This window comes from Cupressus sempervirens, chromosome 2, assembly GCF_028749045.1.
Source record: "Cupressus sempervirens isolate cs-2001-9-10 chromosome 2, ASM2874904v1, whole genome shotgun sequence".
Classification (NCBI taxonomy): domain Eukaryota; kingdom Viridiplantae; phylum Streptophyta; class Pinopsida; order Cupressales; family Cupressaceae; genus Cupressus; species Cupressus sempervirens.
This window is the reverse complement of record NC_143119.1, coordinates 399,455,262-399,472,451: the sequence shown is the minus strand read 5'-3', so window position 1 is coordinate 399,472,451 and position 17,190 is coordinate 399,455,262.

Here is a 17,190-nt window from a genome sequence, read left to right as displayed (position 1 = left end):
TACCAATGATATTTCATAAGATAATCTATACATCCACCATGGTGGATATTATAATAGTTAATATATTTACACCTAATATAAAAATCATCCCTAGCTAAAGAGGGACTATTGAAAACTAGTGCTAGGAGGAAAAACTAGAAGTTATTAAGAATAACCTACACAGCTAAGAGGGAGTGTTGATTTTATTGTAGTCATGGTCAAATTCCTTTAGGTCGACATAGATAACATAAACATCATGATAATGTAATTATTGTAATAAAAATAATTATATTATACATAAATTACATGAAATTAAAATTAAGATTAACATATTAATAATTATTATATTATATAATAAAAATAATATGTAAGGTCCCTCCTTGTATGCAATTATCAATACAAATGCTCTATCAAAACTGCTATAGGAGATTGAAATAGATAAGATGTAATGTTTAATGTTGTGAATGCCCTAATGAAATTGTGATCAGTTAATTCATCCATGTTTAAAATGCTCAGTGATTCGAGAACTACTACATTATCTCGACCGTGTAAATATTAAAATTTTACTAATGATAATACAAGGCATTTTTCACCCAGTGATAAGGGTGTTGATTTTGGTACCTCAATGATTAAGTTGTATCCTTTTAGATAGTTCAGTATTCCTAAATTAGTGATGTTATGATGTTAGGTAGATGCATGCCTAACGATGATTATTCTAGTATGTTAATCTAAATTAATGAATAAGTTATGTTATATTGATTTTGTGTCTACTGATGATAAAATGTGAGAAGAAAAGAATTAAAAGATTCATGTTGTCATTTATGTAACTATATAGATAAGTTTTGAATATATGTTGTGATTTTCTTGAACTATTAATGTGTGCAATTAGTGTGCAAGATATTTAACCAGGAAATCAAATGGAAAGACAAGACTAAACCCCTTTCTATTTGTGCTAAATTGCATTGTCATTCTTTGAAGGTTGTTATATAGTCTTAAAATTCTCCTAACTTTTGATTGGTTCCTATTAAGTCTTTAAGGCCTAAAAAAATTAAATTTAAGTACCCTATGGGTAAGGGTATGGGTTGGGAGTACTTTTCACCCCCTTAGTATCTTTGGTTGACTTTTAGGGTCACTCAAAAACTCCACTTTTGGTGGATTGCGAAAATTGATTATCTCCATCATGAGTTGGTGACTTAAACTCCACCTCAAGGTCTACCCATTGTCTAGTTGAGTTAGGATCTTAGAGGCATCTTTGGAGAAGTTTTGTTTTGTTACCCAATCTCTAGTTTTTAGAGAGAAGTTTGAAGATTGAAGGAAAGGAAGGATAAGCTCCTCTCAACTTGTCATTTTACCATAAATTTTTGTGAAGGTAGGGTTCTTCACTCTTTTGATCTTGTTTCTTCTTATTGTTCATGCTTGATTCATGCATAAGGCATTGTGATGATCTTTGTATTGCTTGTATGTGTGTTGAGGGTGTTTTGGGAGGGATCTTAACTTGTTTTTGGGTGTCATTCTTATGCTTTGCTTTAAAATTTTGAGAGAATTTCAAGGGGATTTTTTTGGGCATGACTCACCCTTGGATAGGGAAGAAGTGGCCAAGTACGGGGGAAGGGCATTAGTTGGACTACAATAGTGTAGAGTCTCCTCTCATGGTGAGAAGAGAGAAAGAGGGTAGGGTGTATGGGCCCCTACTTGTCATCAAATGCCTTGTATGAAAATTTGAATTCTTGAAGAAGGAAAGGAATGAATACCCTTGTTATATTGGCCTCGAAAGGGCATTTGTAGAAGAACAGAAGTTCTTGAATTTTAGCCCCAAAAGGGCTATGTTATGGTATGGTGATTGATGTCTCCTATTGTGAAAATTCACCTCCCCCCTATTTTGGTTCAATGTTGAACCTATTGTGCAAAATCGGGTTGGGAATGCATGCTTGAATTGTTCATCATATATGTTGTTTTACCTCTAGGTCAGTTCTTGTCTTTCCCATGATTCCCTTGATGCATTGAAGATATTGGAAAAGGACCTCTTGTGAAAGACCTAGAAGACAATTCAATGGAATTGTAACATTATGTAAAAATGTATTTTAAATTTTGATGTATTGGCAAGGATGTCAGATTTTCTTACTGATTTTTTCCTGATGGAGCCTTGAACCAAGTTGAGTAATAGAAGAGAAAAGATTGATAATGTTCTTGCATATAAGTTTATATCCTTTTCTTCAATTTTGCATATGCTATATAAAAATCAATCTCCTGTAAATTGTATAATGACGAAAGAATGAAAGGATTGATCTTTAGTATAATTGTGCACTGAACCTTCAATACAAGAATTAGTGCAAATTAAATAAAAAACTTTGTCCTTGGATGAACCTACTTTGGATATGAGTAATTGTCTATTAGAATCGTCAATAAACCATTAGATTTGAATGTAAGTTGAGATACATCCTTCTTACTTCTCAAGTTGTCCTTTAAATTATTGAAATAGGATTCAAATATTATCCCTAGAAAGTTGAAAATTAAATCATGCAACTTTGGTTCTTTAGAACTTTCAAAAAAAATTCCCTCAAAAAAATAAATAAAACACTCACCTACAGGATGCTGTATTATGTATGGAAAAAGAGGGAATTGTTTTCTTGAATAGAGAATCTTTTAAGATTCCATAAACATTCTTTTTAAGCTTAAATAATATCTCAACTTATAGAAAAGAATAGTAATTTAATAGATGAAATCCTATATATATTAATACATATTTATTTTCTAAATATCTTATATAACCAATATCCTAACTACTAAAATTTACACCATAAATGCTATCTTACCCATTTCCCTTTGCTAGGTGTTGAGAATAAGGCTCACTTGATCAGCCCATACCCCTATGTTTTGACATAACATCCCTAGCAAATCAAATTTGGAGAAGGTCAAGGTATTAAATGATGATAGGGTTGTTAAGTCCTTACCTTTCCCATGCCTCATGCGAATTTTAGGTTGACATGACACTTACCTTGGTCCAATGAAAAAGGTGGACAGAATCAAGAGGGCAGGTTACGTATTGAAAAAGTGTGCATTCAATTTAAACCTCACCTTGTCTCCACTTTAATTTTTTTTTTCCACCTGTCCTTGTTTTTGTTGCATAAGGCAGCCTTTGGTGAGCATGAGGGGAGACTGTTTGGGGCTTGAGCCCACGTAGGTAGAGGTCTTGTCACGGGGAGAGGGAAGTGGGTGGTAGTGGTGTTGGCTAGGATGGGTGTGGGGAAAGGGGGTTTAGGTTGGCTAGTGTCTTTTTTAAAATTTTTTTTAAAATTTGATTAAGTTTTATGTATAGTAATTTGGTTATTATTATTTTTAATATTAGTTTATTTTAATGTTAGAATTTAATTCAGTCTTAGATAGTAATGTTAAAAGTTTTAAAAAAACTAGATAGTATTTTGTACAAAGTCTAACTTAAATGTTTTTAAACATTAGAAATTTATTTGTTGCAAATTGTTATATGCATTAAGAGTGTTAGTATCTTATTTACTTAATTAATTTTAATATAATTTTAGATTTTAGTATCCAATGAAATTTTAAAATTTGATAAGGTTGTTATGTTTTGGTCTTTTAATCTTTATGTTTTAAATATTAGTTCAGTAGTGTATTTTTATTTTAGTGATAGTAGAAGTGGAGTTATCATTAATTTAAGTTTAGTTTAAGCATTTTTTAGTTAGTTCTATTTAAAGTAAATTTAATTATTATGTTTTTTATATATGAGTATATTTTTTGAACATTAGAAGTTAGTTCCGTTTTAATTAAGTATAATGATAATAATTTGGTTTAAATTAATGTAGAATTGATACTTATGTTTTAAATAATCAGGTTGATTATGTAATATTAGTTGAAAAAAAAAAAGTTTTTTTGCTTATGTGAGATTTAGTAAAGTTTAAATTATTGTAAGTTTGGAGGAACATTTTACTTAGTTCTATGATTTTAACATTTCAAAATAATTTGATTTGTTATTTTTTTATCATTATTCGAATAAAATATTGCTCAATAATATTTTATAATGAAATGAAGCAATCACGTGTTAGATCTTTTAATTAATTGAAATTGAAATGTTTAATTTAAATTAATCAATTTAGTAATGGAAGTTTAGATTTAATGATCTATTCCTACATATGATTATAAATTGAATTAGGATGCCATAACATTGTTAAGAGGACTTGTATCGGTCTTTCAATGTACCTATACTTTACTGGTAAAAAAAAACATATTAACCTTGTGAATTTAAAAAAAAATTAAAAAAATAATGTGTGTTTTTGTCTCATATTTTTGGGCATAACATAATAATAGTTATATAGTAATATTATTATAATATTAATAATAATTATACTATATATAATTATTAAATTAAATTATATAATTATAATTAGACCAAAATGAAATGTAGCATCCCTTCGTTATGGGGCACCACCAACATATATGTAGGAAGATTGAGTTTTTCTCTAATGGATATTGAAATATACATATTCTAAAATATTTAGCATCCTCATGCTCCAGGGTCATCATGATTTGGACTAGGTGACAAGCTATGAATGAATAATACCTAATAGGGCATCCATGTGATTGTTCAAAGAAATATGACACAAGGAGAGGGGCCTACATATACGTGATGATAGTTAACTCCATGGTCTTGGGTAGATACTCCTCCTCATCCTTTAGAATGATTGCAATCCTACTCTCTCTAAGTGATGCTTGAAAGTATTCCAACTTCTTCCAAAAATGCATATCATTATTGATTGCCTTTCCAAAATTAATACTATAGGTGTATCTTCAAATGAATCCTTTTGTACATATGGATATAATATTTGTGAGAGAACTTGGAAATAAGAGGCCTTAAGAACTTCAATATCTTATGTAGAAGAAACATCCTCACTCACAAAGAAAAGGAGCTTAGAAAAGACTTAGACAAGATCACTAACCATCAACAAAACTAGGAAAAACTTCTCATCTTTTCACTTTGGGCACAATTGTGCCTATTGGAAATTGCATTAGGGATATGGTTCTTCATGGTTCCCATCCTTATAGCATTTTAGAGATTGAACTTTCACTACTATATTTGATACCAAATTGCGATGATAGTTTTATCATAATTACAACATCACAACTTGTCACTATCACAATTTTGATAGCTTGTTGTCTGAATTGTGATAGCAACAGGTTGTGATGCCATAATTGTGATGGACCTAACATCACAATTTGGTATCAAATATAGTATTATTTTTTGCTTTTCTACTCTATGTACCAAATTACTACCCTCCAAATATAGAAATAATGTGCAACATCATACACTAAAAAGAGAAGTCCAAAAATACCTCCAAAATAGTTTCTTCTAGAGTGTAAGCATGCATGACCTTGGGCTCTATAAACAATACTTTCTATAGGGGACCTTTAGATATATTCTTGGTACATTCAAATAATACTAGAGGGTATCCCTCTATCTTTCAATTCCAATGATCCATGTCTCATTGGAAATCCAATAGAGTTTCCTTGAAAATTGGAGCTTGACTCTCCATAAAAGATTAAGGAGAAACCTAATTATAGAAACTATAGTAATTTAGATTAGGAGAGAAGCTTATCAAATAGACATGTAGGCTTCATGTAAGCCAAAAGGACCAAATTGTACATTTTCTTTAGCTCTTACATTCTTCTTGTGTCTCATTGTACTTTCTATAAAAACTATCAATCCCTAAGAGGCTCACACTTAAATAAAAGTAGTCATGAATTTTGTAGTTGTCAGACATGGTATGTCCGATAGAACAACCTAAAATTTTTTTTTGAAGAAGAAGTTGAGTCTTTTTGTTAGGGTTTGAAAGGAAAATAAATGAAGCAAGGAAATATAGGAGAGTTAAGTTCATGAAGAAGATGTTACCATAAAGGAAAACATAAACATGGAGCTTTCACCAAAAAATAAATCAATGGAGACATACAAATTTTAAAGGGGAAAAGGAAAGAAAAACACCTTGTGACATTATGAATGAAGCAAATCCATAGAGAGAGAGAGAGAGAGAGAGAGAGAGAGAGAGAGAGAGAGAGAGAGAGAGAGAGAGAGTACATTTCATTTTAAATAATATGCATAGTAATGTGTGTTGTATTGAAGAATGAAAGAGATGCATCTCTTTCAACAGAGATGAGGAAAGGAGTGCATGTGTAACTCCAAAGCTATGAATGCCACCATTAATAATAGTTGTGTGAAAAATGTCAATATCCTCTTAAGGAGGATAAACTAATTTTATTATTAAAGGAATTATGGAATATCATATGTCCCACAATTACATCCAAGGAAAATTTAATTTTCTAACACCCCCCACCCCAAATCTTTACTTGGGGAGTTCATGCCAATTGGTGGAAACCCCAAATATTTACAATAAAATGCCATAGGTCTATATCTACAACTTGATCTTCATCTTTTCAATTCAAATGAGAGATTTTAATGACATCAATTGGAGCTAAATCCAAGTGTGCACTTATTATCTTCTTTCACTAGAGGCATAATTAGGTGCATGGAGAGAAGGCATGCAAGAGAACATGAAAGAACCAAGAGAAGTGAATTGATCATTTTCAATATTCCATTAGATGTGACCTAGATCAAAAATATTTTTTACAAGTAGATTTACCATAATTAGGATATACTCTATGAAAAAATAAATATAATCTTTGGAAATAAAATCATAATGTCCATCATAAATATACTTCAACTTTAAAGAATATTTGTAAATTAAAAATAATATTGACGAGAGTGATAAGTTGTCATTCAAATGAGTAGGATATCTAGATAATGTTAACATGAATGCTGATGATATTCCTATGGGGGAGTATCTTAGCATTTTTGGAACACTTGAAAGATTTTTATAGTGGTTACATGTTGCATTCATGACTGTATTTGTCATTGATTTCAACATACTAGCTATTCTGTGAAGATTAATAGAGCAAAAAATAAATATATAGACTATACGATTCAAGGATTAAAGATGAGACCAAGAGAAGTTGAGGATATGTTTTATAGAGTGTCCTAATGACATGGATAAGAGTGTATGAAAAAAGTCAAAGATTGATAACACATATTCAAGATTTATAGAAGATAATTTACAAATAGAGTTCCTGAGAAGTGGTTTCTAGTAATCGGGTTATATCTCCTAATAGGGATAGAATTTGGTTATGCAAAGTTAGATAGAGGTAGAAGATATCTTGGAAATGATATTAGTAAGTGTGAAAAGTCTAAGGTCACATGTGTGAAATATTTGTAAAAATTGTGAGCCAACAATGTTATATAATTATGAAAAGATGTAATGTAGCATGTATTGTTTTATCTTAATGAGGTCCTATTGTAATTTTAAATTAGGAAAGGCTCAAGGATGAATCAATGAATTATTTTGAGGACTTTGCATAAAGGAAATTTATCTTCCTTGTGATGAAAAAAAAGAAGAGTGTATGAGATACTTTTGAAATAGAAGGTAAATTGTAAGTGTGAGTTACATGCGAGTAAGCGATCTAAGGGATTATTTTGATTCAAGTTTGTGGATATGGTATTGAGATTTGAGAGGTATTTGGTGCAACAAAGGCACAATGAATGAGAATAATGATTATATTTGGTAGAGAGTGCTAGTGGACAATTGATCAATTACTATTTTTTGAAAGGAATAATACAAAGGCTAGTTAGATAGTGAGTTTGGTGGTCTCACCCCTGAAGTTGTTTGGATAGTAGGTCCTTCTACCCTCTACAACTCCTAATAGGGATTCAAAGTCTCCTAATAGGGATTGATATGTACTGAATACATTTTATTGGCTCCTAAGAGAGTCCATCCTTTTACAAGGAACTTATATATTAGTACATTATTTTGTGGGTACCATCCCCACTGGGTTTTCCCTCTAATCAAGGGTTTCCCTAGTTAACACATCTGGTGTTATTGTGTATGGTTATCTTCTTATGGCTATTTTTAATGTTCATCAAATGTTTTATATTTAATAAGAAAATACAATTTTTTTTGATCAAATAACTAATTCACCCCCTCCCCTCTTAGCTATCTTGATGGACTTGACTTTCTAATAATTGGTATTAGAGTATTAGGTCCTTGAAAGAAAATATTAACAAATTAAGGAGATCAATAGTGGGTCATTTTAGAAAATAAAGTCCTAATTTTTTTGGAGTTAACTATGGAAGCTAGAAAGAGAAGATGGAGACACATCTACTATGCACGGGTCTAGGATATTGGTTGATCATTAAGAATGGGAGAACCATAGTTGAAGAAATCAATATTTAAGAATGTACTAAAGCTGAAAGAGATTTGTTCATGTGTAACATGCTTTCTAGAGAAGCACTTTTGTCAGCTCTTTTGGAAAATGAGTACATTCAGGTACCCTATTACTCTATGCACAAGCCTTTTTGTTATTTTCACTAGACCATCCTCCAAGCATAAAATTCCATAATGAATTTTGCTGAGTACTATCCTAATCCATTCAGTTTTGAAAACTATGGGGAATCCTAGGGCACGTGTCAAACCCTTCTTCTCAATGATTTGATACTCTTCTGTCAAAACTCCATTTTCACACAATCTCTCATAGGCTTCCCTCATCTCCATATCTCCTATGGCTCCAATTTTTTAGTTGTAACATCTTCTAACATCTTGGACCATAACTACCTTTGGGGGTATAATAGATAGGGCTCCGGCTGGATCATTTTTGTATGCTACTTCTGGGATTGGCTAGAAATCTAGTTGTTTCACTTCATTTGACACAAGTTGGACCTCAAACAACTCTTTCTCTTTTGGTTTCCTAGAACTAGAGGCCATTTGTGTTAACTAGGGTTTTAAACACAATGAAAATTAAAACTGCATAGCTTGGCACACATGTAAATACCTTGCAATCGATGAAACTAAGTTGAATTGCTATTAAATTCTACTCAAATGCTGGATTATCTACTTTGAAGTTATTCTACACTCTTCTTTGTCTTTGCTCTTCATTTGTGATGAAGAAAAATGATTCAAAGTGCAATCATATACCCTAATTTCATTGCATTTAATGCTTAGTGTGCTTATAGCTGTCCACTTAGCTTCTTAAGAATTTCTACATTACTCAGATTCCATTGTCTTTTCACCACTCAACATCCATAGAAGTATCCCTTACTCAACTTCAACTAAAATTTCTCTTCACTCAGCTTCCACTACCAACTCAATTGTAAGTAATCATTTGGCTTCTACTATCTTTGGCAATCAACTCAACAGGTATTAAATTTTTACTCAGCATCTAAGGGCAACTTGGTAACAACTATGAAATCTTGTAGTTTTAACTTTGCATCTCTATTCATGTTGATCTCTTCTTTAAGTACTTGCTTGTTTAGGAATTGATGTGTGATAAGGCCTTGTAAATTAGTTCCACATGTCTTCTTGTGCTTAGTTTGATGAAGTGTGATCACTTGAACTTTTAGGTGAAGTGATCCCTTCATTTGATGTGCTACTCCCATCTTTCTTCTTCCATGTCTTATTCTTTTCTCCTCTGATCTCTTCAACATCTACCTTTTCTTTTCCTTTATTGATCTCTGAGTTGGGTGCCTTTGACCTTGTTGGGCAATTTTTTCTTACATGTCTAGTCTTTAAACAACTAAAGCATGTATTTTGGTTGAGCCATCTACTATAGTTTCCACTAAAATGTGTTCTTATACAATTTTCAGGAACATGTCCATATTCTTGATAGTAATGACAACTATACCAAGTGTTGTAGTCCCAATTGTAGTGATGTCCATGGTTATTTCCCCTTGCTAGCTAGTTAGGTGTCCACATAGGGTTTGATTTGCACTCAAAAGCTTTATGTCCATACTTCTTGCAATTGTAGTAGTGACCTTCAAATTTTGGTGTTCTAATAGTCTTAGTCCTGCAGTCATGTTCTTGATGTCCTTTCTTTTTGCACTTATGACAGTAACCCATGTTCTTAGTTTTATCATGTTGATGTGCACTTTTCCTCCTACATACATTAGAGATATATCCTTTTTTCCCATAGAAATGACAAGTAGGTTTAGTGTTCTTATCTTTGTTACTTTTTTCTTTTGCAGTCTTGGATGACTCTCCTTGTTTAGTGCTAATGTAACCTAGTCCTGAAGTATCATTGCTAGCTCTTGGTGATTTTAGTAGCTGCTCAAAGTACTTGATGGCCTTGTTTGATTTGTTGAAGCTTTCTACAATCTCCTTCTCTCTTTTCAAGTCATTTTGCAATTGTTCATTTTGCATCTTCAATGTAGAGATCTCAATGTCCTTGACATTCAACTCATGATGTGCATTCATCATCTAGCTTAGGGTGTCTAGTTACATGTTTAAAATTCTTACAAGCTCAATTGACTTTTCTTCTAGTCTGTTAGTAAGATTCCTCTTATCTTCTTCAGGCATAGCCTTATCTTCAATGGCTCTTTTCTTCTATTTAGTCACTTCACAAAGCATCATGGCTTGTGATTCTTGTTCAAGCTTGAGTGTTCTGATTTCTTTTGCTTAAGCTCTATTCTTCTCCATTAGGTCTACTATTGTTGCATCAAACTCTTTGGAATCACCATTTGCAAACAATTTTGTGGTGTCAATCTCCTTGTATTGTGTATCATTCTTAGCTATAGCAATGTCTCTTCTTCTCTTTAAAGATTTTCTCAATTCTTCTCTTGCTTCTTCCAAAGTGTGTAGAGAAAGTTATACATCAATTGCCTGAATCTCTATGATCTTCCCAAGTTTGTAGACTTCCATTTCTAGATCTTTTCTTCAAGTTGTAAGGCTCCTTCTTGAGAGAACTATAGCTCGACATTTGTATTATACTCAACATCATCTTGAGAATTGGTTAAGTGTGTTGACACTCAATTGTTAAAACCAATCTGAGACCAACAAGATCAAGATCTAAAGAAGATGAAAATATTGAAGGAATTACCCTACTTGCGAGAAGAGAATCAAATGGCAAGAAAATCTTTAAATGTTGGACTTGTGATGAAGTTTGTCATTATGCTTTTAAATGTCCTAAAAGAGTGAAGAAGTACAAAAATAATTTCAAATCTAGAAATCCTAGAGAATGTTTGTATACAAATGATGACAAGGAACTAGATGAAATATTTTTGAGGGAAAGTGAGGATGAGTTAGGATTTGTTTCTATAAAAGAAGAAATTCCTAAAAAGGAAGTTAGAGAAGAAAGAGCGCTAGTGCCAGAAGTTGAGAAGAAAGTTGATTAGATCATAGATAGTGGTTTTTCACATCATATGACTAGTGGTGATATGAATTTTTTTTTGATTTCAATAGTTGTGATGGTGGAATTTTCAGAGTTGGGAACAAAGCAACTTGTCATATTAAGGGAATATGATCTATTACTCTTGATGGTAAAACCAACATAGATGATGGTTATTTATTCGATGGACTGAAACATAATATTTTAAGTTTTGGTGTGTTGGTTGAAAAGGGATATCAATTACAATTCATAGAGAAGACATGTATAATCAAGGATAAGAATGGTAAGATGATTGGTATTGACCCAAGATCAAGAGGTATTATCTTTTACCTAAATCCTATAGAGATGACATGCTTGGATGCTACATTTGATAAAAACTAGTTGTGGCATAAAAGGTTTTTTCATACAAATTTTGATAGTATTGTGAAAGTGAGAATTACACTTGTTGTTAGGGATTTGCCTAAAATTGTGAAGCCTACTAACATTGTATGCAAGGAATGTGTTATGGCTAAATAGAAGAAAAACTCTTTTCCTAGCAAGAAGTTCACTACAAAAACAAAGTTGAAGATTGTTCATACAAATTTGAGTGGTCCTACATATACAAGATGATTCCATGGTGAAAGGTAATTTATGATTCTTGTTGATGATTTTACTAGGATGGTGTGGGTATAATTTCTTAAAGAAAAGTTAGAAGCATTTGAGAAGTTTAAGGTGTTTAGGAATAGAGTTGAAAATGAGTTTGGATTAAAGATTAAGTGTTTACGATATGATAGAAGTGGAGAGTTTACTTTGAATGAGTTTAACAGTTTTAGTGAAGTAAATGGTATTAAAAGATAACTTTTAGCTCCCAAAAAACCTAAGTAGAATGGTATAGATAAGAGTAAAATTATGTCTATAATAGAAGAAATAAGAGCTATAATATTTTAAAATGATGTATCAAAGACAATCTGGTGAGAAGTAGTTAATGCAATAGTGTATACGGTGAGAAGAGTATAGATCAGTAAAGGTACAAACAAGACTCCTTATCAATTATGGTTTAGACAAGCACCATCAATGAAGTATTTCAACATCTTTGGAAGAAAATTTTACATCAAGAGAGATGATGATGTTGGTAAGTTTGATTTAAGAAGTGATGAAGGTATGTTCCTTGGTTATTCATTGAAAAGAAAAGCTTATAGATGTTTTAATTAGAGGACTAAAACTATTGTTGAAGGCGCAAATGTGAAAGTGGATGAGAAGGTTGGAGTTCAAGAAAGGATAACTGATTCTAATAAAGAAGATAATCCTAAGGTTAATCAAGAAAATATTGAAGTATTTTATGAAACTAACAATGATTTGCAAAATGAGATCCAAGTTGTGGAAAAGATAGAGGAACTAGGATATGAACCTAGAGAAGAAGCAAGAGTTGAAATAGTAACACCAAATAAGAATTTGACAAAGAATCACCCCGCTGAAAAAATTATTAGAAGCAAAGATAAAGGAGTTATGACAAGAAACAAGGTACATGAAGAGATATGTTTGATTTATCAAGTAGAGCCTAAAAATATAGATGAATCTAGAATAGATGACTTTTGGATTCAATATATGAGAGTGGAGTTAGATCATATTGAGAAGAATGATACATGGGAATTATTACCTAGACCTAAGGACAATAATATTATAGGGACTAAATGGGTTTTCAAAAATAAAATGAATGAACAAGGTGAGGTTGTGAGAAACAAAGCAAGACTGGTATGCAAAAGATATTCACAATAAGAAAGTATAGATTATGAGGAGACATTTGCACCTGTTGTCAGAATTGAAGTAGTTAGAGTGTTTTTGGCTTATGCAACTAACAAGAAGTTTAAAGTGTATCAAATAGATGTGAAATCAACATTTCTGAATGGAGAACTTGAAGAAGAATTTTATATTGACTAACCTAAAGAATTTCCTTTGGTAAAAGAAGGAGATATGGTCTACAAGTTGAATAAAGACTTGTGTGGTTTGAAGAAAGCACTTAGAGCTTGGAATATGAGGTTGGATATATATTTAGAAAACTTGGGATTTGCTAACAATACTACAAATAGTAACTTGTATTTTAAAGAAATTGAGAATGGTTTAATGATTATTGATTTATTTTTGGATGATATAATCTTTAGAGGAAATAATGAAGCAAAAGAAGAATTTGCTAATGAAATGAAGAAGGAATTTGAGATGAGCATGATTGGTGAGATGGAGTACTTCTTGGGTTTATAGATTGTATAGAAGAGTGAAGGTATTTTAATTTCTCAAACTAAGTATTTGAAAGACTTATTGAAGATATTTGGTTTAGAGAGTTGTAAGAATGTTAGTTACCTATGGCAACTAGTCATAAGTTATCTAGCAAAGATGAGACACTTGCCATTGAATAGAATAAGCACAGATCCATGATTGGAGGTTTACAATATTTGACTCATACAAGATCAAACATAGATAATGCAATTGGAATTGTTGTAAGATTTCAAGTTGATCCTAAGGAAGAACATTATGCAATAGTAAAGAGGATTTTTAGATATTTGAAGGTTACACTTGATTTTGGGTTGTGGTATTATAGATCAAATGACTTTACTCTATGTACATATATTGATGCAAACTAGGTAGGTAATATGGATGATTGAAAGAGTATGAGTGGTGGAGCATTTTTCTTAGGAGGAAGATTAGTTTCTTGGCTAAGAAAGAAAAAATATTGTACCTTACAAAGTACAAAAGAAATAGTATATGTTGCAGCCAAAAATAATTGCAACCAAATCATGTGGATGAAAAAAATGTCAAAGGAAATTGGAGCTGGGTTTGTTAGCCCCTTCTTGAACCCCATTTTCTTTACAATGATTTTGGAATCTTTTGTAATTTCAACGGTCATTTCTTTTGTCTAGGGAGGGTGGTTTTAAAATAATTCCTAAATGTGATGTAAATGTTGAAAATCCTCTTGTTATTTTAAATCCTTTTGATAGGGCTTTTTCCTTTTCTAGGTTTTATTTTCAAAGATTGGGGTTAATTCTTTTGATTTCCTAGTTTTACTCTACCCGTGGTTGTATCATGGTTAGTTTACATACTAGTTAAATATGTTTTTTTTAACCCAATTGACTAGATTTTTCTCAACCATTTGATTCACCTCAAATCGATGGATCTCACTTTTTTGCTATTACAAACTACAATATTTTTAATTTTTGTGACAATATGAGCTTCTGAAACCTATCTGGTGGGGCAAATGAAATGTAGTGGTCATCATGATTAATCTTAGCCTTCAAATATTGTAGAATCAATACTTGTCATTTTGTCATGGCAAAAACATATGTCTACTTTAACAATTGCGACATAGTGATATTTGGACACATGGACAAGGTTGACCCATTGAAAATCTTTGAGGATGTCACATCATCATAAGACAACTGTCATCCAATGATTATTTTACAACTCAAGCTAGGCATATTTTTAGGATGACTTCCTTATCATTGATCAAGGTGAGGATCCACAAATATTGTTTTGTTGCTATGGAAAGGAACCTAGAGTTTAAGATTTGCAAAAATGTGAGAAACTTTGGCATGTTTCTGTGGGTCCCAAAAGGAGGGATGGTTGTATTATCAACATAGGAAAAATCTCCAACTGTTGATCAAAGGTGAAATTAATGATTTTCATATTATCATTGTTTCATGGTGCATAATGTTTAACCAAAGCAACAAAATAACTACATGACATGTGTCCTTGTGGGCCACACATGAAGAATAGAACTAGAAAACTCCCAAACCATTTGATCAAATTAGAGGGATCAATGATCATTGCTTTGTGACTATAAAAAGATGCTCAAGTTTTAAGACTTGCAAAAAAGTGAGGAGTTGACACATGTTAGTACCAAATTTAAATCACAACCATAAAATTCCTTTTAGATCAATGACCAATTTTAAATCTCTTGCATTGCATGTACAATCTAACTATTGTAGGAATTTATGGTGAATTAAGATTTTCCCCATGTGAATGAATTCAAAATAAAAGGTGTAGGTTTTTCCTCATTTTTTACAATGCAAGACAAATTAAAACAAAGTGAACAAAGCTTGAGCTTTGTATTCTTCACATTGATAATTAATGTGATTAAGGTGATATTTGTTGTGATGAGAAGACTATGAGTAAGTGTTCAAAACTTACTATAGAAATTTTCTGTGTTTAAACTTCTAAAATTTTAAAGATGCCTCCTTGAAGGGACTTTTCCTAGAAAACACATTACCAACATAGGAATGTTCACGATGATTTCCTAGAATAATTGCCCAATTCAACAAATGAAATGACTAAAGGAAAGGAATTGGTTCCAAAAGAACCTAGGTTGAAGGTTGTTGAAGGTTTCTATGATAGAGGTAACTAGTTAAGGGATGCATAAACATCAGTGGGTAGTTTGGAGTTATTCAAGAAATGGTTTTCATAGAGGAATCATGATACACCAATTAGCAATGTCTAGGAATTCAACATTATGAAGCTTATTGTGCCAGGTATTTTCATGGATGTCGATCTATTAACAATGATGGCCAAAAGATATGACCTATTTTTTGAGTTGTAAAGAACCATTCCAGAGATAATTTGTTCAAAATTATAGCCAAAGAAATCAAAGAAGTCTTAATGTTGAATCCCAACATCGCTTTGTATGAGAAGATTGACTTTGATGACTTGCAGACCATATATGATGCACAAAGAGTATACCTTCAAGATAGACCACTACAAGAACATTTTACCTAGGTAGGGCATCTAACATTGGTGACACCACCTACCCCAAAGCCCCTATTGAAGAAATATTTCAACCCTAGGGCACAAACTCTATATATTTCCCCCTGTAATATTTTTGGCATGGATGAACAAGAGCATTTTCCAACACTTTTAGTTTTCATGATGGCACAAATATTACAATATGGAATAAGCTCTATATTTTATTTCATTTCCCATTTAGCTAAAGAGATAAATAATGGGTTAATTGGCATACGAAAAGGTAAGTTAAACCTTTTGGTTGGTATTCATTCCTTATGTACACATGTCTTTTTAGAGGTGTTTCTATCTTTGGAAAAGACATAAAATTAGAATGAGAAAGGGATGGAGAAAAGTTACCAGTCCAACTCTAGAGTGTAGATATAACTTGGGAAGTCATTGATGCTAGTTTTTGTTCCCATTCCCTTTGATTGATACTTTGCATCTAAGATGGGGGTGTTATTAGTTAGACAACCCTTGAATTTCTAAACCCTTGCTAGAGTTGATAAAGCCTAAAGATCATGGTAAGGATTTGAAGGTCAACCAAAATTGGGGAGATATCATCCCGTATCTAGTATACCTCATGTCTTTCCCTACCAGGTACCTTTTAAGGTAGGAGTTTAAATTTTTTGTGGCAAATTGGAGGGCTCAAAGAGAGAGAACTGGTGGGAAGATCCAGAGGAACAATTGTTTTTGAATTTCATAGTTTCCCACGATTTTGTGATAACAAAAGGAGGATGGAGACACTTAGGTATGTTTTTGGATAAACATCTAATGAATTAATCTTATTATTTCTTTATAGACCTAGAGGGATATTATGAAATGTTTAAAGAAAGAACTAAGGAAAAATCTCATAATAACACAATTTTATAGTGAGGATATAATAAAAAATGAGTTTTCTTTAAAAGAACAGGAAGTAAAGAAAGAAAAATGGAGAGTTTTTAGCAAATTTTTGGAATTTTTTAATTCTTTGGATGGTAAATAAGATCCTTTGGGTGACATAAAATTTTGGGGAGATACAATAAAAAAATTGATGGCACATTTTTCTGGGATTATGTAAAACTTGAATGAGAAAAGGGGGGCATTAATAAACACATATCTAGATCAAGCCAAGGAGGTGGAGAGAAGGATGGTAAGTAAAGTTGTCATCAATCTAGGGCAATTCACCCTCCAAAGAAAGGATGGATATGTAGTCTCTAGAAATATGGTGGCCCATCTTGTGCCAGTTTATCAAAGGCATCAATTAGAGAGCCCACC